The 26,618-nt window shown below is 40.4% G+C and overlaps 1 protein-coding gene and 1 long non-coding RNA gene across 7 annotated transcripts in view; one reads left to right on the forward strand and one right to left on the reverse strand.

The window, feature by feature from the left end:
- Positions 1-26,618, reverse strand: part of FUT8 (fucosyltransferase 8) — a 438,850-nt gene that overhangs the window by 298,640 nt on the left and 113,592 nt on the right. For 4 of the 6 annotated variants that reach the window (XM_010335163.2, XM_074393114.1, XM_074393115.1 and 1 more), the window contains exon 1: positions 15,451-15,913. The exons of 1 other annotated variant lie outside the window; for it this stretch is intronic. The gene's annotated coding sequence lies outside the window, so the exon portion shown is untranslated. Of the gene's footprint in view, positions 1-15,450; positions 15,914-16,671; positions 16,772-26,618 lie in introns of those variants that run through there. One more of the 6 variants, XM_003924438.3, reaches the window with a different exon arrangement.
- LOC141583523 (uncharacterized) lies at positions 14,638-18,196 on the forward strand. The gene is made up of 2 exons (XR_012516157.1): positions 14,638-15,063; positions 17,765-18,196. It is a non-coding gene; the product is annotated as an uncharacterized LOC141583523 (long non-coding RNA).

Below are 26,618 nucleotides of genomic sequence, written 5' to 3' on the forward strand. Positions count from 1 at the left end.
TAAATCATCCTTTAGACCATGTCTTAGTCTGTTCAGGCTGCTAAAACAAAATACCCTAGACTGGGTAACTTATAAATGACAGAAATTTATTCCTCACAGTTCTGGAGGCTAGGAAGTACAAGATCAAGATTTGGTGTCTGGTGAGGACTTACTCTGCTTCATAGATGGCATCTTCTCACTGAGTCATCACTTGGCAGAAAAGGAGGATTCAAGGTTCCTCAGGCCTTGTTAATAATAAAGGCAGTAATCCCATTCCTGAGAGCTCTGCCCTCATGACCTAAGCACCTCCCAAAGGCCCCAGCTCTTAAAACCATCGAAGTGAAGGTTAGGTCTCAACATAAGAATTATGAAGAGACATTCAGACCATACCTGACATAAGCCTCATTTTTTTGATCCAGAAGAAGACACACACACACAGTGGCTATCTTTAGGAGGAGGAGTTAATGTACCTTTTAGGAAAAGGTCAGTGAATGGCTACACAGCTGTAAAAAGTGGAAAATAAGAAACTCAAAATAATTCATTTTATGGAGAAAAATCAGAGGCCAAGAGGGGACAAGTGGTTAACCCATGTTTATATATTTGGTGGCAGAGCTGACACTAGCATTCAAGTTTCCTGATTCCAAGTTCAAAGCTTTTCTACTTTGTCCATTCATTCCAATTACTAAACAGGATTATGCTAAATGAAAGGAGGTATACACAAAGGACTACATACTGTATGATTCTGTTAATACTAAATTTCAAGAAATGGCAAAACCATGGAGACAAAAAGCAGATCAGTGAGTGGTTGCGTGAGGCTAGGGAAAGGCACAGGTATTGACTGCAAATGGGGCAAGAGTGAGCTTTTTGGAAGACGAAAGTTTTCTAAAACTGGATTGTGATAATTGTTACACAACTGTATAAATCTACTAAAACTTGAACTGTGAATTTTATGATACATAAATTATACCTTAATAATGCTATTTTTAAAATTACTAATAATTCAATATATAAGGAACTCAACAGCAAGAAAACAAATAATGCAATTAAAAAGTGGGCAAAAAATCTAAAAAGACATTTCTCAAAAGAAGACAGATAAATAGCCAACGGGTATATGAAAAAATACTGATTAACCATCACAAAAAAGAAAACCAAACCATAATTCTGTATCACTTCACACCTGTTAGGATAGCTAGTCACATAAAGACAAAAGATAAGTAAGCACTGATGAGGATGTGGAGAAATGGGAATCTTGTACATTGTTGGTGGGAATAGAATAAATTGGGACAGCCATTATGAGAAAACAGAGTAGATGTTCCTCAAAATTTTAAAAATAGAACTACCATATGCTCCAGCAATTCCACTTCGGAGTATACATCCAAAGGAAATGAAGTAAGTATGTCAAGGAGGTATCTGCACTCCAATGTTCATGAAAGCATTATTTACATAGCTAAGCTGTGGAGTCAACTTGTGTCTACCAATGGATAAATGGGTAAAGGAAATGTGTTATGTGTACATGGGTGTGCGCATGCATGCATGCATGCATACACACACACACACACACACACACACACACGAATCATATTCAGCTTTAAAAAAGACAATCCTGATGGGGTTTAAAATATGCCATTCTGACCAACATATTGACTATTTTGAGTTAAAGGCACTTGAAAAACAGCAGGTGTAAAAGATCACTCTGACCTTCCTTCTATTTCTTAAAAGCAGATGAAACTCTCATGTGAAAGATGCCCTCCTTAAACCAAAGGGAAAGCAACATTTTTATCATCAAGGATGGGATATGGAGAGTAAGAGAATTCTGTACAGACTTTGTTAAAATAACTTTTCTCTTTTAAGCCTCCCCATATAATCCAGTTTATTTTGCATGTTACTATCCTTTGTCCAATATAGTATGTAAGTATTCAATTCTAACTGTATCTTTGGGTCTTTGTTGCCTTATGAGGGCTACTGTGCCATGTAAAACTTGTATTGAATACATTTGTGTGCTTTTCTCTTGACAATCTATCTTATGTTAATTCAATTATCAGGGCAAGCCAGAAAAAACAAAAAAACCTTTAGAAAAGTAGAGGTAAAGTTTGCTTCCCCCCTACGATGTTATCTACAAATAGCATGGATGAACCTGAAGGACATGATGCTAAGTAAAATAAGACTGGTAAAAAAGACAAATACACGTACTACATGATCTTACTTATATATGGAATCTTAAAAAGGTAAACTCTTAGAAGTAGAGAATAGAATGGTGGTTGTCAAGGGCTGGGGTGAGGGGGAAATGAGGAGATGCTGGCCAAAGGGTTATGCAGGATGAGTAAGTTTTATATATCTAATGTACAGCACGGTGACGATAGTTAATAATATTTACTGTACACATTAAATCTGCTAAGAAAATAGATTTCACTTTTTTTTTTTTTTAAAGACAGAGTCTTACTCTGTTGCCCAGGCTGGAATATAGTGGCGGCTCACTGCAACCTCTGCCTCCTGGGTTCAAGTGATCATCCTGCCTCAGCCTTCTAAGGAGCTGGGATTACAGGCGCATGCCACCACACCCAGCTAGTTTTTGTATTTTCAGTTGAGGGGAGGTTTCGCCATGTTGGCCAGGCTGGTCTTGAACTCCTGACCTCAAGTGATCTGCCCGCCTCAGCCTCCCAAAGTGCTGGGATTACAGGCCTGAGCTCCCACACCTGGCCAGAAAGAAGATTTTAAATGTTCTCACCACACACACAAAAAAAGGTAACTATGTGAAGTGATGGATGTGTTAATTAGCATGATTGTGGTAAACATTTCATAATCTATACATATATCAAAACATCAAGTTGTACACCTTAAATACATACAATTTTTATTTGCCAATTATACCTCAATAAAACCAGGGGGTAGGGAGAAGAACATTTCATGTTCAAAAAGCAAAAGGAACTCAGATTTTTTTTTTAAGCTTTAAACTCTTAAGAGCTCTCAGGGCTTAAAACTACAGTTGACCCTTGAACAACACAGGTTTGAATTTTGAGGGTCTATTCATTTGCTAATTTTTTTCAATAAATATGTTGAAAACTTCGGGGGAGGTCTGTGACACTTAGAAAAAATTCACAAACCATACAACCTAGAAATATCAAAAAAGTAGGCCAGGTGCAGTGGCTCACACCTATAATCCCAGCACTTTGGGAGGTCGAAGCAGGAGGATCCCTTGAGCTCAGGAGTTCAAAACCAGCCTGGGCAAGGGCAACGTGGCAAAACCCTGTTTCTACAAAAAATACAAAAATGAGCATGGACCTGCAGTCCCAGCTACTCAGGAGGCTGAAATGGGAGAATCACTTGAGCCAGGAGGCAGAGGATGCAGTGAGCTGTGATTAAATCACTGCATTCCAGCCAGAGTTTCAGAGTGAGACCCTGAGTCAAAACAAGAAAAAGACAGGAGGCTGAGGTAGGAGAATTGCTTGAACCCCAGAGGTGGAGGTTGCAGTGAGCAGAGATCGTGCCACTGCACTCCAACCTACTTTGTCAAAAAAAAAAAAAAAAAAAGATAAAGAGGTATGTCATGAGTGCTTAAAATATATGTAGATACTAGCATATTTTATCATTTACTACAACAAAATATATAAAAATCTATTATAAAAAGTTAAAATTTGTCACAACTTACACCACACACTTAGCCATACATGGTACCATTTGAAACTGAGAGAAAACCTGTCTCAAAAAAGAAAAGATGAGGTATTAAATCATAACCACATAAAATTAACTATACTACACTCTGTACTACTGAAATAATTTTGTAGTCACCTCCTGTTAATGAGGTGAGCTCAAGTGTGAGTATTTGCTTAAAGTACCATGTGACATTAATCATCTCAAAGCAAGCAGTTCATCTCTCCGATAAATTGTCTATTCCAGTAAAAAGTGATCTCTCCCAGTTTCATCATGTTTAGTACAATACTACAGACCTCGAATGACACCTAAGTGCCACTAGTGATGTCGGAAGTGCTCCCAAGCAGCAGAGAAAAATCATGGCATTAAAAGAAAAAGTTGAATTGCTTGATATCTAATGGAGATTGAGGTCTGCAGCTGCAGTTGCCTGCCACTTCAAGATAAATGAATCCAGCATAAGGGCCATTGTAAAAAAAGAATTCATGAAGTCACTGCTGAAGGTACTCCGGCAGATGCAAAAATTGTGCATGTTTTGTGAAATACTTTTTTTTATCTCATATGGGGTACTTTTACAGGGGCACTGGACTGCTATAATGAAAGGCTTTCCTATAAACCTTAATAATATTCAAGAAAAAGCAAAGACATTATACAATAACTTAAAGCAAAAGGAAGGTGAAGGATCTAAAGCTGAAGAACATAATGCCAGCCAAGGATGGCTTGATAATTTTAGAAAGAGGTTTAGCTTTTAAAATGTCACAATAACAGGAGAAGTAGCTTCTAACAACCAGGAGGCAGCAGACAACTTTCCAGATGCCATTAAGAAAACCACTGAGGAGGGCAGGTCCACTGGCTCATTCCTGTAATCTCAGCACTTTGGGAGGATGAGGCAGGAGAATCCTGAGGCCAGGAGTTCAAGACCAGCCTGGGCAATACAGCAAGACCCCACCTCTACAAAAAAAAATTTTTTTTAATTAGCTGGGGGGAAGGTATAATGGCTCACACCTGTAATACCAGCACTGTGGGAGGCCCAGGTGGGAGGATCACTTGAGGCTAGGAGTTTAAGAACAGACTGGGTAATGCTGTCAGACCCTGTCTCTACAAAAAAATTAAAAATATTTAAAAATTAGCCAGGCATAGTGGTGCAACCTGCATCCCAGCTATTCAGGAGGTTGAAAAGCAGGAGGACTGCTTGAGTCCAGGAGACTGAGGCTGCAGTGAGCTATGATCATGTCATCTGCACATCAGCCTGGGCAATAGAACAAGACCCTACCTCTTAAAAAAAACAAAAACAAACAAACAAAAAAAACCGAAATATGTAGAAAGAATATCTGCCTAAACAAGTTTTTAATGCAGACAAACGTGCCTTATTCTGGAAAACAATTCCATAAAAAACATTCATTAGTAAGGAAGAGAAAAAAGCACCAGGATTAAGGAAGGAAGGGATGGGCTAACTCTACTGTTTTGTAAAAATGCAGTGGGGTTTATGATCAGGACTGCCCTTATCTATAAAGCTACAAACCCCCAAGCCTTGAAGGGAAAAGACAAACACCCGCTGCCAGTCTTTTGGTGGTACAACAAGAAAGCTTGGGCAATGAGAACCCTTTTTCTGGATTGGTTCTGTTGATGCTTTATCCCTGAAGTCAGTTATTTTATTATTGAACAATACCCCTGGCCACCCAGCACCCATGAGTTCAACACCAAAGGTGCTAAAGTAGCCTAATTGCCTCCAAACACAATGTCTCTAATTCAGCTTCTAAATCAGGGGGTCATGAGGACCTTTAAGACTGACTGGACACAGTACACTACAGAAAGTACTGTCACTCCATGAAAGAGAATGCCAATAAAGAGACCATCATGAAAAGTCTGGAAGGATTACACCACTGGAAAAAGTCATAAAAGCCATCAAGCCTCAAACAAGAAATTCCTGCTGGAGAAAACCGTGTCTAGACATTGTACATGGCTTCACAGGATTTGCCATAAGTCCAATCTAAGAAATCCTGAAAAAAACTGTGAATATGGCAAAAAAAAAAGTATGAGTTAAAGGGTTTCAAGATACGAATCTTGGAAAAATTTAAGAAATAGATACCACACAAGGGGAATTCTAAAAATATGATTCGATGAGTGCTTCCAATACAGTACCAGACAATAAAAAAGATGTAGAAGGAATGCCAAAAACAAAATGACATCAATCTAGCAGAAGGGTTCTGATTATTCAAGACTGCTTTTCACTCCTTCAGTGACACGGACCCTTCTCTGATATGGGCACTGAAACTAAAGCAAACGGTGGAAGAAGGATTGGTACCATATGGAAACATTTTTAAAGAAATGAAAAAGCAAAAAAGATATAGTATGATCTACTGACATAAAGTTATACTATGTGTGCCTGCCTCTCCTGCTTCCCCTTCCCTCTTTTACCTCTACCATGCTGGGACCAACAAGACTAATTCCTCCAGTTCCTCCTCCTCCTCAGCCTACTGGATGTGGAGACAATGAGGATAAAGACCTTTGTGATGATCCACTTCCACTTAATGAACAGTAATTATATTTTCTCTTCCTTATGATTTTCTTAATAACATTTTCTTTTCTCTAGCTTACTTTAAGAACACAGTATATAATACATATAAGGTGTAATGTGTTAGTTGACTATGTCACCGGTAAGGCTGGAAGTCAGGTCTATCAATAATTAAGTTTTTGAGGAGTTAAAAGCTGTATGTGAATTTTCAACTTTCTGTGCCCCAGACTCTGTGCTGTTCAAGGGTAAACTATGTATGCTGAAAAGTGTCACTAAAATATGAAGAAACCAACTTTTCTCTAAACATTAGATGCACTTCCCTTCATAATTTCCAAAAGTTGGGTACCTTATTTTCCAACCTTGCATTTACAAATGGAAACAGTAAATGACAGGTACTATGCAAATATACATGTACAAATGAACATATGATTCTATTAGAACACTTTAGTTACTATCATTATTTTCTTTTAGGTACTTCTGTACTACTCTAAGTAAGCCTCTGTAAACAGTCCTATAGATGATGTGTTCTAGCCAAGTTTGGTGGTTCACACCTGTAATTCCAGCATCTTGGGAGGCCAAGGCTGGAGGATCACTTGAGCCTAGGAATTTGACACCAGCCTGAGGAAGAGCGAGATTCCATCTCTTAAATAAAAAATTAAAATTAAAAAAGGATATATTTTTTTCTTTATTGTCTATTCTAACAAAAATTTCTCCAAAATAGACTTCTTTGGTAATTTCATTTTCATTATATCTTTATGCCATTATAACCCAAATGCTTATTTTATTATTATTAAGAGGAACTATTCCTAATTTCACATTACCAGGTTTCTTTAGCTCATTATTTGGTACATCCTCAGTAAGTATACATCTTTTCAACTTACTCAGCATTCAGAACACAGTATCACTTGTTTGCTTACAAATTTAAAGTAACATTATATCTCTCGTTCTGTGCACACTTGACAACCTATGAGAGATATCAAGCTGATACTTCTAATATTTGAACCTTAAAAATAAACAAAGTTTTAGTTAGTAGAGGGCTAGATGTCTGTAATTATGTCAAGAAGCAATCAGGATTATCAGTAAACCTACATTTCTCATACTGTTGAGGGAGTCAGTTTACCAAGAGTAAGACAGGCCTTTTGGCTTCAAGAATTTCAGTTACAACCTGCCTAACCCTTGGAGTTTGACTAAACTTCCTAAGAGAGAAAGAAAAACCTAAAACTTATAAAAAGAAAGCAAATTGTTTACCCTGGCTTAGTTCTATTTGTAAATAATCAGTTTTCTCAAAATTATAATCGACATTTGGCAACTGAATGAATTAAGTAGTTATTTGAAGAGCTCAACACATAAAAAAACTAATACAATTTCTATTACATATATTTCTCCTTCAGGTGCCATTACAATTCCAAGTGTTGGAAAAATTGAGTAAGTCAGATCCCAACTGATTAGCCCTAATTGTCAAACACATTTTCACCTTGTGAACCTCTCACAGTAACTGTCAACCTGTTAACAGTACTCCCATGAGTGGGGAACATTGCGCTTCATTTTAGTTTAAGATGCTAGTTCTCATCAATGAACATAGTTGTTGTGTTTTTTACATTATGGCAATGAAGCACATGAAGGTTAGAATTTTTTAAAAAACTAATTCCTTCTGGTCAGAGATGCTACAAATGAAGATAGAAATAACAGGAGAAATGGAAATGCATTCCATGAAATTGAAACGATATATTAAATATTAAGTAGAACAATAATGTAACTGATATATGTTAAGAATGAAACCATTTTCTGCATCCCTTTTTATATGAAGTTACAAATTTTTATTTTTATTTTTATTTTTTTGAGACGGAGTTTCGCTCTTGTTATCCAGGCTGGAGTGCAATAGCGCGATCTGGGCTCACTGCAACCTCCGCCTCCTGGGTTCAGGCAATTCTCCTGCCTCAGCCTCCTGAGTAGCTGGGATTACAGGCATGTGCCACCATGCCCAGCTAATTTTTGTATTTTTAGTAGAGACAAGGTTTCACCATGTTGACCAGGATGGTCTCGATCTCTTGACCTCGTGATCCACCCGCCTCGGCCTCCCAAAGTGCTGGGATTACAGGCTTGAGCCACTGCGCCCGGCCACAAATTTTTATTTTTTTGAGACGGTGTTTCGCTCCTGTTGCCCAGGCTGGAGTGCAATGGTGCAATCTCGGCTCACCAGAACCTTCGCCTCCCGGGTTCAAGCAATTCTCCTACCTAAGCCTCCCAAGTAGCTGGGATTACAAGCGCTCACTACAGCTAATTTTGTATTTTTTAGTAGAGATGGAGTTTCTCCATGTTGGTCACGCTGGTCTTGAACTCCCGACCTCAGGTGATCTGCTTCCCCCTCAGCCTCCCTAAGTATTGGGATTACAGGTGTGAGCCACTGCACCCGGCCTATAAAGTCATTTTTTATAAATAATTTTGAAGGCCGGGCACAGTGGGTCACGCCTGTAATCCCAGCACTCTGGGAGGCCAAGGCAGGCGGATCAAAAGGTCAGGAGTTCGAGACCAGCCAGACCAACATGGTGAAACCCCCCTCTACTAAAAATACAAAAATTAAGCCGGGCATGGTGGCACTTGCCTATAATCCCAGCTACCTGGAAGAGGGAGGAGAACTGCTTGAACCCGGAAGGCGGAGGTTTCGGTGAGCCAAGATCGCACCACTGCACTCTAGCCTGGGCAACAGAGATTCCAGCTTAATAAGAAAGTAAATAAATAAAAAAATAAAATTAAACGCTATACCACTCAAGTTCTTCTAGTCTCTTGCCTACTACCTCAAAAGGAAATGAAATCATTATAATAAACCTATCATGACAAAAACTAATGTTTTCCCTGGAAAAGTTCTATGAACTCTAAGGAAAAAAGTATACTTTAAAGATGGTCAATTCCTGCATTTCTTACCATTGCTGGAAGAGGATGATAAACAAGGAGAAGAAAGTAGAGGGAGAGAGAAAAACTGAATAAATCTCCTTCATCTCCAAATAAGGCAAACTCCTCGACCAGTATTCTCTTTCTATCTCCTTCTCTTCACTGACCGTCCCAAGGTCCCAAACAATACAGAAGCTACAAATTATATCTGTCCGCCTTACCACTAATCAAGATATTACTATCAATTGTATTAAACAATTATAAAAATGGTTGTTTAGATTAGCTTGTGGAATGTTGACTTAAGTCATTAAATAACACTGCAATGATTTTATCGTTTTGATGGTTTGTAAATATTGTTTACACTCCAAGCAAATTTATTCTGGTTCTAGATATTAGAATTTGATATCTCATTTAAGGGATATTATAGAAAATCAGTCATAACATTGATAAAAATTTAAAACTCATTCATTGTCCATTGAAAGTCTTAATCAAATAAGACTTAGATAGATATATAGGTTCATTTTAGTTACACATTTAAGGTAAAAGGATTCTCTCATTTTCATTTTACTTTTGTTCAAGTTTATAATCAGAAAGTTACAGCATTTATGCACTTTGAAGTTTATACCATGAAGTTTATTCATTAGAAACACTAATTCTAACTTTTTTCATGTGCCTCATTTCTACATGACATAATCTTATTACTCAGATTCTAAAATAAACATTAGCTTAATTTTCCATTTTCATCTAATATTAACATCAACATTTTATCACTTATTTATTTTTTGAGACAGAGTCTCGCTCTGTCACCAGGCTGGAGTGCAGCGGTGTGATCTCCGCTCACTGCAATCTCCGCCTCCCGTGTTCAAGCGATTCCCCTGCCTCGGCCTCCTGAGTAGCTGGGACTACAGGCATGCGCCACCAAGCCCAGCTAATTTATTGTTTTCTATTTTAGTAGAGACAGGGTTTCACCATGTTGGCAACGATGGTCTCAATCTCCTGACCTTGTGATCCTCTTGCCTCAGCCTCCCAAAGTCCTGGGATTACAGGCATAAGCCACTGAGTCCAGCCTGTTTTTTATTTTATAATATGAACTTTATTTATACTGACCAATCATCAAGGCTGTGACAAGATCTTTCAAGTTGGTTTTCATATTTATTCAGTTTGTGGAAAAATAAATTTATAAAATACAAGCTATAAAATATAACAAACACAGTGAGCATTTCAGTAGTGATCTTTAAAGTTTTTCTTTTATTCCAGTGCTTCAATGAAGTTATACTATAAAAGCAATAAAGAAGGCAGAATAGCAAAGGCAAATTTGAACCACATTAGCACCATTTATATTGGTATAATTTGTTTTTAAAAGAAGATTTATAAATCCAAAACATATTTCTCCTTCACTTGTGTCATTTTCTGACCAAAAAAACCTGAATAATGAGTAATGAGTTTATATCTGAGTAATGAGTTAAATCTGAGTAACGAGTTTATATCATGTAGCAATGAGGCACATAAAGGTAGTTAGAATTAGTTTTTCTAACAAATAAACTTCATGACACTACAAAGAGATTTTTTTAAAAGAAGATGATTAAGAAAATTTAAATGAAATTAATCCTATAACTCTGCTTTCAGTAAAGAGTGCAAAAGCAACTCTTACATTGACAAATATGGCATAATCCCATAGGTCCCATTTGCTCTTCTTCCATTAAAAAGAAAATGTGTAGTCTCATATAAAGTTTACGTGGGTTTTATGTTCAGAATATTGTAGAGATTAAGAAAAACCTTTGCCTAGTGGGTGGTAAGGTTAACTTTATTGGTTTGATTTCCCATTTTTCCAAATGGAAGACTGTTGGATGATGGAGGGTGGCTGGGGAAAGGAAATAATGGCAGGAGATTAGAATGTTGAAAGAAAAGTTGGGACTTGAAACTAATCAATTTTTAAAAATCTTACGACCAAGCATGGTGGCTCACACCTGCAGGAGGCCAAGCTGGGATAATCACTTGAGGCCAGGAGTTCAAGACCAGACTGGACAACATGGCGAGACCCTGTTTCTTTTAAACTTAAAAAATAAAAATAAAAAATCTTTTTAATAAAATAAAAGAGCCGGGTATAGTGACTCACACCTGTAATCCCAGTATTTTGGGAGGCCAAGGAGTGAGGATCACTTGAGCCCTGGAGTTCAAGACAAGCCTGGGCAACATAGCAAGGTCTTATCTCTACAAATAATAAAAAATAATTAGAAATAATTAGCCAGCGCGTGCCTGTAATCCCAGCTACTCAGGAGGCTGAGGCAGGAGAATTGCCTGAACCCAGGAGGCGGAGGTTGCGGTGAGCCGAGATCGCGCCATTGCACTCCAGCCTGGGTAACAAGAGCAAAACTCCGTCTCAAAAAAAAAAAAAAAAAGAAAGAAATAATTAGCCAGGCATGGTGGCTTGCACCCATATTCCCAGCTACCCCAGAGGCTAACGCGGGAGAATGGCTTTAACCATGGAGGTCATGGCTGCAGTGAGCCATGATCATCCCACTACACTCTAGCCTGGGCAACACAGTGAGACAACTCCCCACCCCAATCTCAAAGAAAATAAAATCTTAAATCTATACACATCCCCATATAATATTCTTCTGTTGGGAATTTTTTTTAAGGTTCTTTAAAAATCAGTTGTAAACATCTTTTAATATCTTTAATTGTCTCATTATAACAAGCTACAGTGTAAAAACTATTCAAACTCCAACAAAGAAATTCTATACTATATGATAGTGAAATATAAGCCAGAGAATCAATAAGAAGATGCTACACTACTGTTGAAGACCAGAAGTTATTATCTCCCTCGAAAAGGATCAACAGAAGCGGTATTGATGCAGGATACAAAAGTCCTATAATAAAGCTGGATGTGGTAGTACATGCCTATAGTCCCAGTGACTCAAGAGGCTGAGGCAGGAGGATCACTTGAGCCCAGGAGTTAGAGGGCAACCTAGACAAAACAGCAAGATCCCAAGATCCCATCTCTTTTGAAAAAAAACAAAAGTACCATAATAGTAATAGTTTTTGTTTCACAGTTGTTTAAAATCTTTTTTTTTAAATCTTAGGTATATGTTTAATAAAGTAACTTATTCAAGTTTTTTAAAATATTTACTCTTATGATTGTAAAACTTTCTTTTACATTTATCAGTGTGCTATAATATGAAACAAATGTATCCTCCATTTAACCGAATCAAGAAATTTATTAAATGCAGTTTATCATAAATCAAAAATAACCATTAATAAAATGAAGAATCTATTTACTTTATCAGCATTGAGATTCTATTTACATAATGAAGAGCTATGGGTAACAAACAGCCCAAATACTATTCACAGAAAACTCAATATTCCAATGATTTTAATATACATATAATTATCAATTTCTAGGCTTGGATTTACAGAGTATGTAAATGGTCAGAAGTAAATTAACATACCTAATTTATTACAGTTCAGAAACTTAAATGAAATGCCACAGGCCACAAAACAACTGCTTCATATTCAAAGGCACAAGTTCAATTTGGTAGATCAGCTCGTACTCATTGCATTATATTGCAGGAGATAAGGGTTAAGTGACCTTGGGATACTGTTCTCCAGATGGCTAAAGGGTCCATTTTTTTTATCGGAATTATCTCTACTTTAAAAAAAAAAAATTAGATCTACTTTTGACAAACACCTAGCTTATCAAACAATTAATACCTTTGCCCATAAAATATTCTACTTGAGGCTTTGTTTTTGAAATTTTAGGATTATGGCTACTATAAAAACAAAAATTTTTTTTTTTTTTTTTTTTTTTTTTTTGAGACGGAGTTTCGCTCTTGTTACCCAGGCTGGAGTGCAATGGCACGATCTCGGCTCACCGCAACCTCCGCCTCCTGGGTTCAGGCAATTCTCCTGCCTCAGCCTCCTGAGTAGCTGGGATTACAGGCACGCGCCACCATGCCCAGCTAATTGTCTTTTGTATTTTTAGTAGAGACGGGGTTTCACCATGTTGACCAGGAGGGTCTCGATCTCTTGACCTCGTGATCCACCCGCCTCGGCCTCCCAAAGTGCTGGGATTACAGGCTTGAGCCACCGAGCCCGGCCAAAAAAACAAAATTTTTAAAGAACACACAACATACACAACAGGTTAAGAATACATGCCTTCTCTTCTGATGAACAGCACAAGAAGGTTAAGTAGTTTGGGGATACATTTTAGAGATTTTTAAATGAGAAATCCAATAAATCTTTAAGCATTTACCTTTCCAGCTTATTATTGCAGCTCATGAAAAGACTGTTTAAACTAATTTGTAATATACAATATATTCACTCCACAAATAGCTATGTACATATATAGCCCACATCAATTTCCTTATCCTTTTAATTAAAAATTTATGTTTCTCTTACTCATAAAAATCTGGTTTTAAGGTGTTTTAGAAGTTCAAACGGCTATCAAGCTATACTTTGCTTTGGCACTAGCTCCCCCTCCAGACCAATGTACTAATATAACTGCATTTAAAAAAATAATAAGTAACAAGTTTTTCCAATCCGCTAGCAAATTTTAAGATTCAACACTTTTAAGGACACTCCAATTTCATAAAAATAACTCGTAAGAATTTGCAACAAAACAATTTAGAATGTAATCAGAATTACTGTTTTTTTTTTTCAATTCTATAGATCTTACATAAAACTGATTTGTAGGAAAACTTTTTAAATTCAAAATAACTTCAAAATAAAACCTATATAATGCCATATCTTATGGAAATTATTTTGAATCACTCTTATTACACAAGTACCCTTCAAGTTAACTCACAATTTGACCAAAGATATGTTTTTGCATCTATTTCTGCAATCCATGCAAGTTTCATTCCAGCTGTTCATCTATGGAATTCAAATAGAATTCTCAATTTATCAAGCAGCAAAAAGAAAATCTGCCTTGGAATTACCCTTGTATGTGTCTTATTCATCTCTAACTCCCTGCATTTTTTACACACTAAACCTGTAAAATGACAATTACAAACGCTTAAATTCCCACCTTCTCACTACTACTGTAGTATTTACAAATCAAGTAATTAAGATTTTCTACACACATAGCAGATTTCACAAGGATAACAATGCATAGGGCCTTATTATTTGGCACAGGGTTTTAGGATGTTTTTACAGTTATTTTAAAGAACGGAGACTAAAACTCACTCCATTATTTCTTACATATCTGATATACTGTAGTGCTTAAATAATAATTTCTCACGTAAAATACTTTCTGTATTATGTACCTCTTTAAAGAATTAGTTGTTAGACATGGAATGTAAAATTAGTCAAGAAAATAAATATGCAGCTAACTGCAGGAATACGAAAAAAAAAAAAAAAAAGTATAATGAAACCTGCCCATAGTTTTCACAGAGCCAAGCCAAAGTTAGGTCAGTTACTTGAGATGCGTTTATCTCTAAACTGATACAAAACTTGTGTTGCCTTTGTTCCGCAAAACCTTGAAATTTGGTGTTATCTACTGGAGAATTTGGCTTTTCTGGGTCCACCTTCTGGAGTGGGTTTAAATAAACTGTAAATAATTCAACCATAGGAAAAAAAACCACCACCTCTCCGTGCCTTTATCCAAGTCCTCAATATTATACGGCAAAATGCTAAAAGCTTATCAGGGACAAACCCTAAACATGACACTGCCACTTAAGAAATACACTGCGTCTCTGAAGGTTGCAATCCCCACTGTGGAGAAAGAACAGGTGCTGCACCCGACAAGCCACTCGCTCCTGCAGGACAAACCTCCTAGAACGAATAAATATGGACTCATTTAACCTTCCCAAGTAAGTTTAGATACTCAGAAGCCGCCGGTTCGTCATTTGCACACCAAAAGGGAGTACAGCTGCACTCAAGCCTTTAACTGCCCTTCATCGGCCCCTCGCGGATCTTTGTGCGGGTCCACTCCCTGCTCTCTAGCCCGAGCAGCACTCACAGAGAGCCCATAACGCACCGGCATCTTCCTCCCCACAGCCCGCGACTCCAGGGACCGAGCTGCTGGCGAAGGGAAGGTAGGTGTGGAGGGGAGACGACGGACACCTCCCACCCCCGCCCCCATCCCTTTTCCTCCCCGTAGGCTTCGGCCCCTGCCCTAGGCAAGGATGCGCGACGCCGAGGGCAGCCGCGGCGCCGCTCTCCTCGTCCCGGCTGGAGAGCCGGGCCCCTCACCCTCTGCCTGCGCCCCCGGGTCTGCGCCAAGGCATCCGCCAGAGCGTCCCGGTGGCTCGCTCCCCACTTTTCCGAGAGCCGCTGGTTAACCCGCAGCAGTTGCAGCAACAGGCCCGGGGGTCGTCCGGGGAAACGAGCAGGGACAGCCGCCGAGCCTCCTCAGATCCCGCGCGCTACCCAGCCCACGACCCCGAGGCGCGCGGGGCCCGGCTCCCAAAACGCCCCCTTACCCGAAGCGGGAGCAGAGGCGGTCTCCGCCGTCCCCGGTCGCAGCCGCCAAAGCCACAGCCCTCAGCCGTAGCTGCCCCACGCTGGCGCAGTGGAAAGGGTGGCTGGGTGGAGGATGCTACTCCCAACTGAACCGAGAGGAAGAAACGGAAACAGGAACCGCCGCCGCCGCTTAACGGAGCCTTCGGCGCCACTGACTGAGGCAGAGCGCGAGGCGGCGCGAGCCGGGCAGTCGCTGACAGCGCGAGACCGAGCGCGAGCCGGGTCCAGGGCGCGCAACCCCTAGCAGCGCCGGCCCCATTCCGCGGGGAGAGGAAGGGACGGGTCGTCTGGGGCCGGGAGAGGGGACGGGGTGGGGAGGGGGCCTGGAGCGGAGGTAACCGGCACCCCGGGTCGGCCGGAGATAACGCGCGCACGCGCCGGAGCGGCTCTGACAACGAGCGCAGGCGGGGAAGCCTCGGTCAGCGCCGGCGTGCGCGCGCGAATGGGGGCGCGCGCCCCTCGGCGTTCCTGGCTTCTGGGAGAGTGCGCGCATGCGCCGGCCGCTGCCACCTACGGCGACCCTGGCATGTGCCAGGGCTTCTCCCCGCCCCCTTCCTCGCTGCGCCCGTGTAGAGCGTAGCTGCAGCATCCACCGCCTAGCAGAGCCGCGGGCCACAGCGGGACGGCAGGGTTCCAGCAGGGCAGCGGCTGCGCACGCGGGCGCCGGCTCGCACACAGGCACAGGCCGCCCTCTACCGCCTGAAGGCCGGAGGCTGAGTGGGGCGCCAGCGGATCCAGGATCCCGGGGGGAGAGCCGCCTCCAAAGAATGCCGTGCTCCCTACAGCGCCAGGGACTGACCGGCCCGTGCCAGCTTAGTCGGCGGCCCTAGGGGGCACCCGCACTAGGGCTTTTGAAGCTGGCTCCTTGCTACTTTTTGGGGTGGCCGCTGCTGCTGCTCAGCCCCTGCAGCCCGCGTTTGGCCGCTCGGCTACAGCGTCCAGCGCTATCCCGCAATGACATCTGTCCCCCCAGGCGATTCGGCGAAGCCCTACTTTATCTTGTGAGAGATGTGTTTCCACATTCGCTCGAAGAGAAAGACCCCCCACGAGGGCCTGAGTTCGATGCCCGGCCTCTCCCGACCCGCGGCTGCGACAGCCCTTCTGAGGCGGAAGTTTATTTAGTATGGCAAAGAGAACAGCACGGAGTGAGGGGAGAGGCTTTGCCCTGAGATGCATCCTACCCGCTCGGACTCGGAAAATTCCCGGCGCCCGCGATGCAGAGCAGTGGGCCGAAGGGCTGCCTCAGAGCAGCCCAGACCGCCAGTTGAGCGGGAGGACCAGAGCGCGCCGCCCCGGCACACAAAGTAGTCGCGGGCAGAGGGGGTGCCGCTAGGGCCAATCAGAGTCGCGCGCCGCGTGAGTGGAGTGCGAGCCGGCCAATCAGAGGGCCGGAAGATGAGCTTCCCGTTCCAAACTCTTCCCTTGTAGCTTTGGGACCCAGATCCCAAGCCTGGGGCGAAGTACGGTTGTAAGCGAAATGGTGCCCTGAAGACTAGAATGATTTCTCTAGGCTTGGGCATTTTAAAGCACATACCGGGGATACTTATCCCAAAGCAAGTAGCGGCGGCCTTTTAGATGTTACATATTAAAAGGTCACAGAAAAGAGATTTAAGAGGCAGTGGCCTGTCAAAACTGCAATCTGCCTAATATTCATAAATTCACATATTTATTGAGACCTTCTTATGTACCAGAAACTCTATTACAGATACACATATAAGGTACTGCTGATTTAAAACAAGAAAATCCCTTGTCCTCAAGCAGCTCAGGTTCCGAGGGAGGCTTTGCTAGACCTTTTGACTGGTATTTATTGTCAGCTCTTTTAAACAAAAAGCACTCTATGGCGTGCTGTACTTTGCAGTCGTTTTTATGATTCTTATCTCCCTGTGAGAAAAGAAAATTCAAAGTGGAGTGACTTATCCAAGATCACACAAAAGATATACCGGCAGAGCCAGAATTATGTTCTAGTTCAGTTTGTGTGTCATTATTCAATACAGTCATTGAATAATAATTTGTAAACGCATGGATGCTCTCTCCCATGAGATTTCTGTACTAAGTGTACAAGCAGAACAAAATTCTGTTATAAAAGTGACATACTTTGGTTGTTGGAAATTTACACAATTTTTAGGCTTATGTGGGATCAGAGGTCAAATCTTATCAGTCATACTCTAGATAATTTTTAGAAGTAAGAGGTGGGGTAGATATTTACTTTTTAGTTTAAACAAAGCATTTTTTAAATATTTTAACAATCAAGTGTAACTTTTTTTTTTTTTTTAGGACAGAAGAAGCGGGAAGGATCACTTGAGCCCAAGAGTTCCAGCCTGCAGTACCACATGATGGTGCCTGTGAATAGCCACTGCACTCCAGCCTGGGCAACATAGCAAGACCCCCATCTCTGAAATAAAAAATTAAATTTTAAAAAAGGAAGAAAATAACTATTTCTGGTTGGTTAACAGTCATGATAGCTTACACTGTATAATACTTTGAGATATCTAAGTTGAAAGCTTTACATTTGCCTCAAAATTCGATTTTTGTCTGGCCTTACATTTTTGCTTCCAAAATCCTAGGAATTAAAGCACTTATTTTCCCTACTTCCTTCCAATTAAAAAAAAAAAAAAAAAAAAAAGAACCTTTCCCTAGGAATGTTTTGCCCAGGATTTGGAACATTTGTATAGAACACTATAATGTACATTAAAATAACAAATAACTAATATCTCTTGAATACACTCAAACTAATTCTTGAACAATTTTGAAGTCTGCTTTGTTGAATCAATGTCCTTCTCCACTGTGATGGAGCATTATTATCAAAACCCTTTCCAAGGGAGGCTCAGGATTTAGCTGCCATCCCAAAACTGGAGGTCTCTGTCAAACAACTGGTATATGAGAACAAGTCTTTACACATTAAGTTCCAAGCCAATCATGAATATCCAGGAAATTTGCTTATAAAAGGGATGCTTACTCACCTCTTCTCAATGTGAACAACAGTCCCAGCTTTTAAGAAATACATTTATTTTACTCTCCCAAGAGGAAAATTCCTAGAACTCGGTCTTTCTCTTGCCAGGTTAAATTCTGAGAGAGAAGGAATTCCCAAAAGTACTAAACATTACTGGCCATCAGAAAATATCTGTGTCAAAAGCATTTTTCCACAAGCTGCAACCCACTACCCTGTTCCTGGGCTCTCTCGTTCTCTTCTCCCAACTGCTTGCCTCTGCTGCTCATCACTCCCAGTTTGTGATACTTAAGTAAGTATAAGCACTCTACCTCTTATTCCACCTCTCTCTCACCAAACTAGGTTTTGGGCCCATCTTTGCTTTTCCCAAAAGTTAAAGACAAGTTCTGCTCAACAAAAGATTAAGCAGAACAATCTTTATGATCTGTTATACTGTGTCAATGCATTGTTTTCTTTTACATAGCCTCAGTCAGATTCTCAACCATCAGCCAGAGCTATGGGGACTTGGGTGTGGGGCAAGAAGGAGTCAACCCTTAGACAATGGAAAAGATCAAAATGAAAGTTAAAGTGAGTACATGAGTGGCCATTTTATTGAGAGATTAGCTAGATCAAAGTTAATGAACTTGAATGCTATCACATTTCCTAAGTTGTGAACATTCATGTAGAAACTAGTTTGAAATTTACTACCATTTTATTATGACTGTAATAAAAATAATAGCCAAAGTGTAATATTGCTGAGCACCAGGCCCCATGCAAAACTCTTTACCTACACCATTTAATTCTCAAATAAACCTTTGAGGTGGATCCTATTTTTATAGTAGGGAGGTCTGTGAAGTTCCAGCAAGGGGTTGAGGCACTCAGAAGGCTTGGCATAAACTTCTTACCAAATAGTTTAGAAATTTTTCTATCTCTACAATGTGTACCAATTGACTGTCAGTCATGGAAGCATTCTGAATAATTGTTAATTGTTCTTGTTGTTTTATAATTGTTGCTCTAGCTACTTTTCACTTATAGGATCCCATTTTCCAGGAAGTCATCCAAAGGGCAGCATTGTTACTGCCATGAGCAAGAAAGAGTGACCTTGAGATAATCATTTTACCCATTTGGGCGTCAGTTTTCTCATTTGTAAAATAAAAGGGTTGGACTAGGTAAGTTTTAGTTGTTCACCAGTTCTAAAACTATAAATCTAGCCAACTCGACATACCATTGACAATAACTACAAAAATGAAATATGGAAAAAAAGGAGTCCATATTTTCTTTTCTTTTTTTAGAGACAATGTCACCTATGTTGTCAAGGCTGGTCTTGAACTCCTGGCCTCAAGCTATCCTCCTCGCGCAGCCACCTGCAAACTAAGAATCTATATTTTCAAATTTAATGTGTTATAAGTCACTTTTGAGCCAACTCCTTAAACAGAAACTCTATACCTACTCATTAAAAAGCCAGAGTAAATCTTTCCCATTAGAAGAGTAAATGAAGTGATTGATTTAAAGACTGATGAAACTAGCCAGACTATCCCTCCCTATGTCTTGCCTCCACGGCTGAAATTTCTGTCTTCTCCATTGGGATAAAGCAGCCTATAGTTCACACTACTGATTTCTTATTCAACATTCATTCCTGTCCTTCTTTATTAATATGGCTCTTTATTTTGTTTTTATCTGCCAGTTTTTTAGGTAACCACCCAAACTCCAACTACAGAAGGGCAACTCAATTAGCCAGTAAATGGATTCCCTAATATGGTAGGAGATTTATCATGCTTACTCTCTCCTCCCAGACATACAAAAGGAATACATTTTTCCACATCCACCCCAGCTACCCTCCTCCCCTTGCAGTTGGGCTGGACCACGTGACTGACTAGTTATAGCCACCAGTCTGTAGTGGGTTGTGGGTAGAAGTAGTATGTGTCAATTCCAGGTAGAACAATTCATTGCCAGCGTAAGTCCATACAGTGTTTACTCTTCCCCAGACTCAAGACCAGTATTATCTTGAGTATTAGTAAAGCCTCTCTCAGCTTAAGTTCCAAAAAAAAAAAAGGACAATGTAAAGCAGCCTGCCTCCAATCTTCATCTGGTTTGAATAAGAAATGCACCTTTGTAGTTTAAGCCACTGAGATTTGGGAGTATTTTTCACTGCAGTATGACCTAGCATCTAGATTATGCTAGACTAAAATATGCTTGAAAACTATTAGGACCAGGGTAAACTCGCACAATCATATAGAAGGAAAGGATTTTCAGTCCATACCTAGGGGAAAGAGTTCTCTCCTGCCTGATATGAGCAAGTCAGACTGTGACCCAGATTGCCATTGGCAGCAATCTTGCAAGAGGAACTAACCTGAAAATAAAGTCAGCCTACTGGGGATGGAAGAGAGATAGAAAACCCTTGAAGATATGATTGAGCTGTGGTCATACCACTCCTGAACACTGCTCTTTCCTGGACTGTTTCACAAACCAATAATTCTGTTTGTTTGTTCCCCTATAACACTGTAAGCATAAACTCTATCTTGTATATCTTTAATTTTATCTCAGTTCCTAACACAGATATGTGTCAAGAAGCACTAAAAAATATTGGATATAGCCAGGAATGATGGTTCATGCCTGTTATCTCAACAATTTGGGAAGCCGAGGTGGGAGGATCACTTGAGGCTGGGAGTTCTCGACCAGCCTGGGCACCCATAGCAAGACCCTGTCTCTATTTTTAAAAATATATGGGATACATTAAAATTTTTTAAATATAATAGCTCATACTCTTGCCTTCAGAAATAAGGTATTGTCTGTATTAACAAGGAGAAAGTAATTTGATTTAATACAATCTTTTTACAGATGAAGAGATTAAAACCTTGTAAGATATTACAAGGTTTATCAAGTTCATATAGCTTTGGTATGGCAAACAGAGATAGAGAAATAACTAACAATTGCTTCATCAAAATTGACCATAGTTTCCAACTCAGGATAGACAAGTATTGAACCAGTATATTACGCTCAGACTTACTAGCTATTTTGCAATCACATCGCAGCAATCTGGTTCAACTTTTATGTAACAAAGTTGTGAGTTGTTTTCCAGTTACCATGTGCCCCCAGGTTGAAGGTCACCTAACCTGAATATGCCCAGAGGAACCGAGTCTGCAACCACAGTGGGAACCTAAGTGCTCTGACTGACGAGTGGGGAATGAATTAAGAAGGGGATACCACATGGCAGGATCCAAGATCTAATCATATCAAGCTTGGCATCACCCCCTTGCAAGATCCAATCAAATCATACCTCCCAGTATCGTCTCATTGCAGGATCCAATACAATCACATCTCATTACTTTATGCTTATAAAATCTGGCCCAGTCCAGGCACAGTGGCTCACACCTATAATCCCAGCACTTTGGGAGATGGAAGCAGGTGGATCACTTGAGGCCAGGAGCTCAAAACCAGCTTAGCCAACATGGTGAAACCTACTAAAAAATACAAAAATTAGCCAGGCATGATGGTGAGCACCTGTAATCCCAGCTACTTGGGAGGCTCAGGCAGGAGAACCACTTGAACCCAGGAGCAGATGTTGCAGTGAGCCAAGATCACACCACTGCACTCCAGCCTGGGCAACAGAACATATCCTCCTGTCTCCTTGCAGTTGATTTGCAATAAATCTTTTATTTTCTCAAAAGCCAGTGCCATGGTATTGGCCATTGGCCTCTATGCACATTAAATAGTGCTTCGTAACAATCTGATCATGGGCAAGTTACTTAACCTCTCTGAGCTGTTTTTTCCCTCTGTAAGAAGGGATGATGACCCCTAGCTCATGGGGTTGTATGGAATAAATTACTCAACATATAAAAAGCATTTATTCTTGACATATAGTAAATGTTATATACATTACAGCCCTATTAAATTATCTTTATTCATAGCTAAACCATTTTTATATATTAGGTTAGATCCTGTAATCCTTTACCATTCATTTGATTCAAACCACTGACCTGTGTTTTTTCATCACACAAAATTGTAATGTATGTTAGTGTGTGGCCAGCACCCACCTTTCCTATAGGAACTACTGTTCTCATGCCCACACTTCTATCATGATGGTAACAAGAAGAACTGTGTAACAACTGTCCATTGGTCACACCTAATTGGTCAAGAGGTGGACACCTGACTAAAGATGGGCCAATGAACCCATTCCTCCAGGATGTTTAGACTTGGGAATTGAGATTTCTCAAGCCTCACCTAGATATAAAATCTGGGAGAAGTCATTAATCATTTGCCAAGTAGAGAAACTCATTCTGCATTAGAGAATAAAGTCAATGGATAGAGGAAGCAGAAAAGACAGAAGTATCCTTATTATAGTGGAATGCTAAGTTCCAGGTTTTCCTGACCAGTAGTTGAATTTCTGCCTTTTCTTCTGCTTAGGCACATCTCTTTCTTGGCTTTCCCTGTATCCTTGCGATATTGTTTCCATCTTGCCTAAGCTATTTCCAGGTGGGTTTATTTTAGAAGCAATTAATGCAATGATATGCTGTATTATCATAAAGTTAAAAAAAAAATAAGAAAAGGAAAAGTACTTTTTTTTTGAGAAGGAGTTTTGCTCTAGCTGCCGAGGCTGTAGTGCAATGGTGCAATCTTCATTCTCTGCAACCTCCACCTCTTGGGTTCAAGCGATTTTTCTGCCTCAGCCTCCAGAGTAGCTGGGATTACAGGTATTCGCCACCATGACCAGCTAATTTGTATTTTAGTAGAGACGGGGGTTTCACCATCTTGGCCAGGCTGGTCTTGAACTCCTGACTTCATGATCCACCCACCTCGGCCTCCCAAAGTGCTAGGATTACAGGCGTGAGCCACCGCACCTGGCCCTAGAAAAATTCTTAGATGTATTACCTTCATTAATGACCTGGATGATACCACTAAGAATAGATCATCAAGTTTATGAAAGTGAATCAACAAATTTTTATAAGATCTCAATTGTATGTAAGGTACCTATAGCAAACACTTCAGATTACCTACCTTTCTATATCTTTTCTCACATTTTTCCATAATAACAAATTCTCATTTCTGGATGGTTCTATTGCAACTCAACTAAAATCTTACTTTTCCTAGTCTCCCCTGTAGTGGGTGTGGGTGCATAACTAAATTCTGGCTGTTGAGATCTAAGCAGAAAAGTTGTGCAGTGCTTACATTTTTTTAAAAAAATCATTAAAATGAAGGAGATACATCCCTCTTATTGCTTCTCACCATCCTACTACCTGAGGCATGATGATGTGATGACTGGAGCCCTTGCAGCCATCTTGCACCATGAGGAGAATAGCTGTACCCTGGGAATAGCATAATAGTGACTGGGAGGGAGTTGGGTCCTTGACAACTTTGTCAAGCCTCCACACCAGTCCTGGATTGCTGATTTCCAGAATTATTTTATATGAAAAATAAATAAGCTGCTGTTTTATTTAAGCTACTATTATCTAGGTTTTACTGCTATATGCCACTAATTCTCATACTATTGATACAATACCATTGCAGTTTAATAAATTATATTGAGTTAGGCTGGATCAATAAAGCTGTATAAAAAGAAACAAATCTGGCCTGACACTGTGGCTCATGCCTGTAATCCCTGCACTTTGGCTCATGCCTGTAATCCCAGTACTTTGGGAGGCCAAGGCAGGTGGATCACCTGAGGTCAGGAGTTCGAGACCAGTCTGACCAACATGGTGAAACCCCATCTCTACTAAAAATACAAAAAATTAGCCAGGCATGGTGGTGGGCATCTGTAATCCCAGCTATTCAGGAGGTTGAGGCAGAAGAATCACTTGAACCTGGGAGGTAAAGATTGCAGTGAGCTGAGATCATGCCATTGTGCACCAGCCTGGGCAACAGGAGCAAAACTCCATCTCAAAAAAGAAAAGAAAAAGAAACAAATATAAAAAGCATCTTCAAAGAACTGTTACAGAGACAAGTACATATTATTGTATTTTAAAAATTAGAAATCTAAGCTGGGTGCAGTGGTTCATGCCTGTAATCCCAGCACTGGGGGAGGCCGAGGCGGGTGAATCATGAGGTCAGCAGTTCAAGACCAGCCTGGTCAAGATGGTGAAACCCCGTCTCTACTAAAAATACAAAATTAGCCAGGCATGGTGGTGCGTGCCTGTAATCCCAGCTACTCGGGAGGCTGAGGCAGAGAACTGCTTGAACCCAGAAGGCAGAGGTTGCAGTGAGCCAAGATCACACCACTGCACTGTAGCCTTAGCAACAGAGCAAGACTCTGTCTCAAAAAAAAAAAAAAATTTTTTTTTTTAAATTAAAAATCCAAAAATAGAGATACAATCTGGAGAAGGATGGGTAGGAACAAGGTCAGAGGAAAAAATTCCAGCTCCCTCCCCAAAAAATTAATCACTATCAGATTGATATAAATACTTGCTACAGCAAGAATAAATCTTGCTAAAGTCACTAAAGTTCTAACATTCAGCTTTTTAGAGGCAAAAATTCTACCTAATGCGTTAAGCCAAGGGCAAATTAGATTCTGACGGGAACACACTAACTCTAACCAAACTGACAAAAGTCTGAAAAACCAGAAGGCCCTCTGAGGGCAGAGATCCTGCCTATCTGTCTTGATCACCACCATGTAGCATATTTATTAAATGAGTTAATTAATTCTCATTGCAATATAAATGCCAACAGGACTGAGAAACTTATAACCTTTGGTTAGTCAGGATCTTCCAAAGTTTCGATGGGAACAAGGCCATATAAAGTCATGGTTCAGAATATAGATTTTACCTATATTTGAATCCTTGCTCACCACTTAATAGCTGTGAGACCTTGGGAAATTTTAAAACTCTCTCTGTCTCATTTTTTCACGTCTGCAATGTAGGAATAATAGTATTATCTACATCATAGGGTTGTTGTTACTATAAAATAAGTTCTTACGTATAATGGTCTTAGGAGCAGAGCCTGACACTGAATAAGTACACCATAAATTTTAGCCATATATAGCTCCACAAAAACCCTAAGCTGAAGCAAGCCTTCAAAGACCCTATAATTATCTGATTTAAATCCAAAGTCAAGATAACATGAAAACAGAAACTAAGGAAGCAGAAGAAAGAAGTGATTGACAAGATTTCCTAGACCAAAGTCTGAATGTCATTTCAGTTCTGCAGCACTTGCTATAACACAACTGATGGTATTTAAAGCAAGGAGTAAGGTTCTAAAAACAGCTCCCTATAAATTGTGCTGGTGTGATTTACAAGTAGACTTATAAACCTACATAGATAAAGGTCAAGTGGGGTTAACTTGTATTTATTTCAAGACTGATCATTTAGTTTAAAATACACTCTGGGCAGGCACAGTGGCTCACATAAAATCCCAGCAGTTTGGGAGGCTGAGGCAGGAGATTCCTTGAGCCCAGGAATTCAAGACCAGCCTAGGCAACATGGCAAGACCCCCATCTCCACGAAAAAAATTTTTAATTAGCTGGGCATGATGGTGCATGCCTGTGGTCCTAGCTACTTTGGAGGCTCAGATGGGAGGATCACTTGAGCCTGAGGTTGAGGCTGCAGAGAGCTGTGTTCATGCATGGCACTCCAGCGTAGGTGAGAGAGCAAGACCCATTCTAAAAAAAAAAAAAAAAAAAAAAAAAAATCACACTCTGTTTTTTGGGCTCCTACACTCACATATCATATGGCTGAGAAGACTATGCAACTTACTTGAGTGCTTTAAAGTACAAGGACCCAGGAATCACTCAGTTTACTTCAAAGAGGGGCTTGTTTGAAAAGAAAAACTGAGACTTACCCCAGTGCTGAAACACTGTTGGATACTGAGACACCTACAGAGCTGCCCCTCCATGTCTCCATCTCTCACATTTCCGCATGCCCCATGGCATTCCTTTTCCTGCTTTTCTCTCAATACCAACTCACTCCCATTCTTTCTTTTTTTTTTTTTTCTTTTTTAGACAGGGTCTCATTCTGTCTCCCAAGCTTGAGTGCAGTGGCATGATCTTGGCTCACTGCAACCTCCACTTCCCGAGTTCAAGCAATTCTAGTGCCTCAACCTCCCCAGTAGCTGGGATTACAGGCATGCACTACCACACTCCGTTATTTTTTTTTATTGCATTTTAGGTTTGGGGGTACATGTGATGAACATGCAAGATTGTTGCATAGGTACACACATGGCAGTGTGCTTTGCTGCCTTCCATCCCCTCACCTGTATCTGTCATTTCTCCCCATG

Source organism: Saimiri boliviensis, chromosome 2 (genome assembly GCF_048565385.1).
Source record: "Saimiri boliviensis isolate mSaiBol1 chromosome 2, mSaiBol1.pri, whole genome shotgun sequence".
NCBI lineage: Eukaryota > Metazoa > Chordata > Mammalia > Primates > Cebidae > Saimiri > Saimiri boliviensis.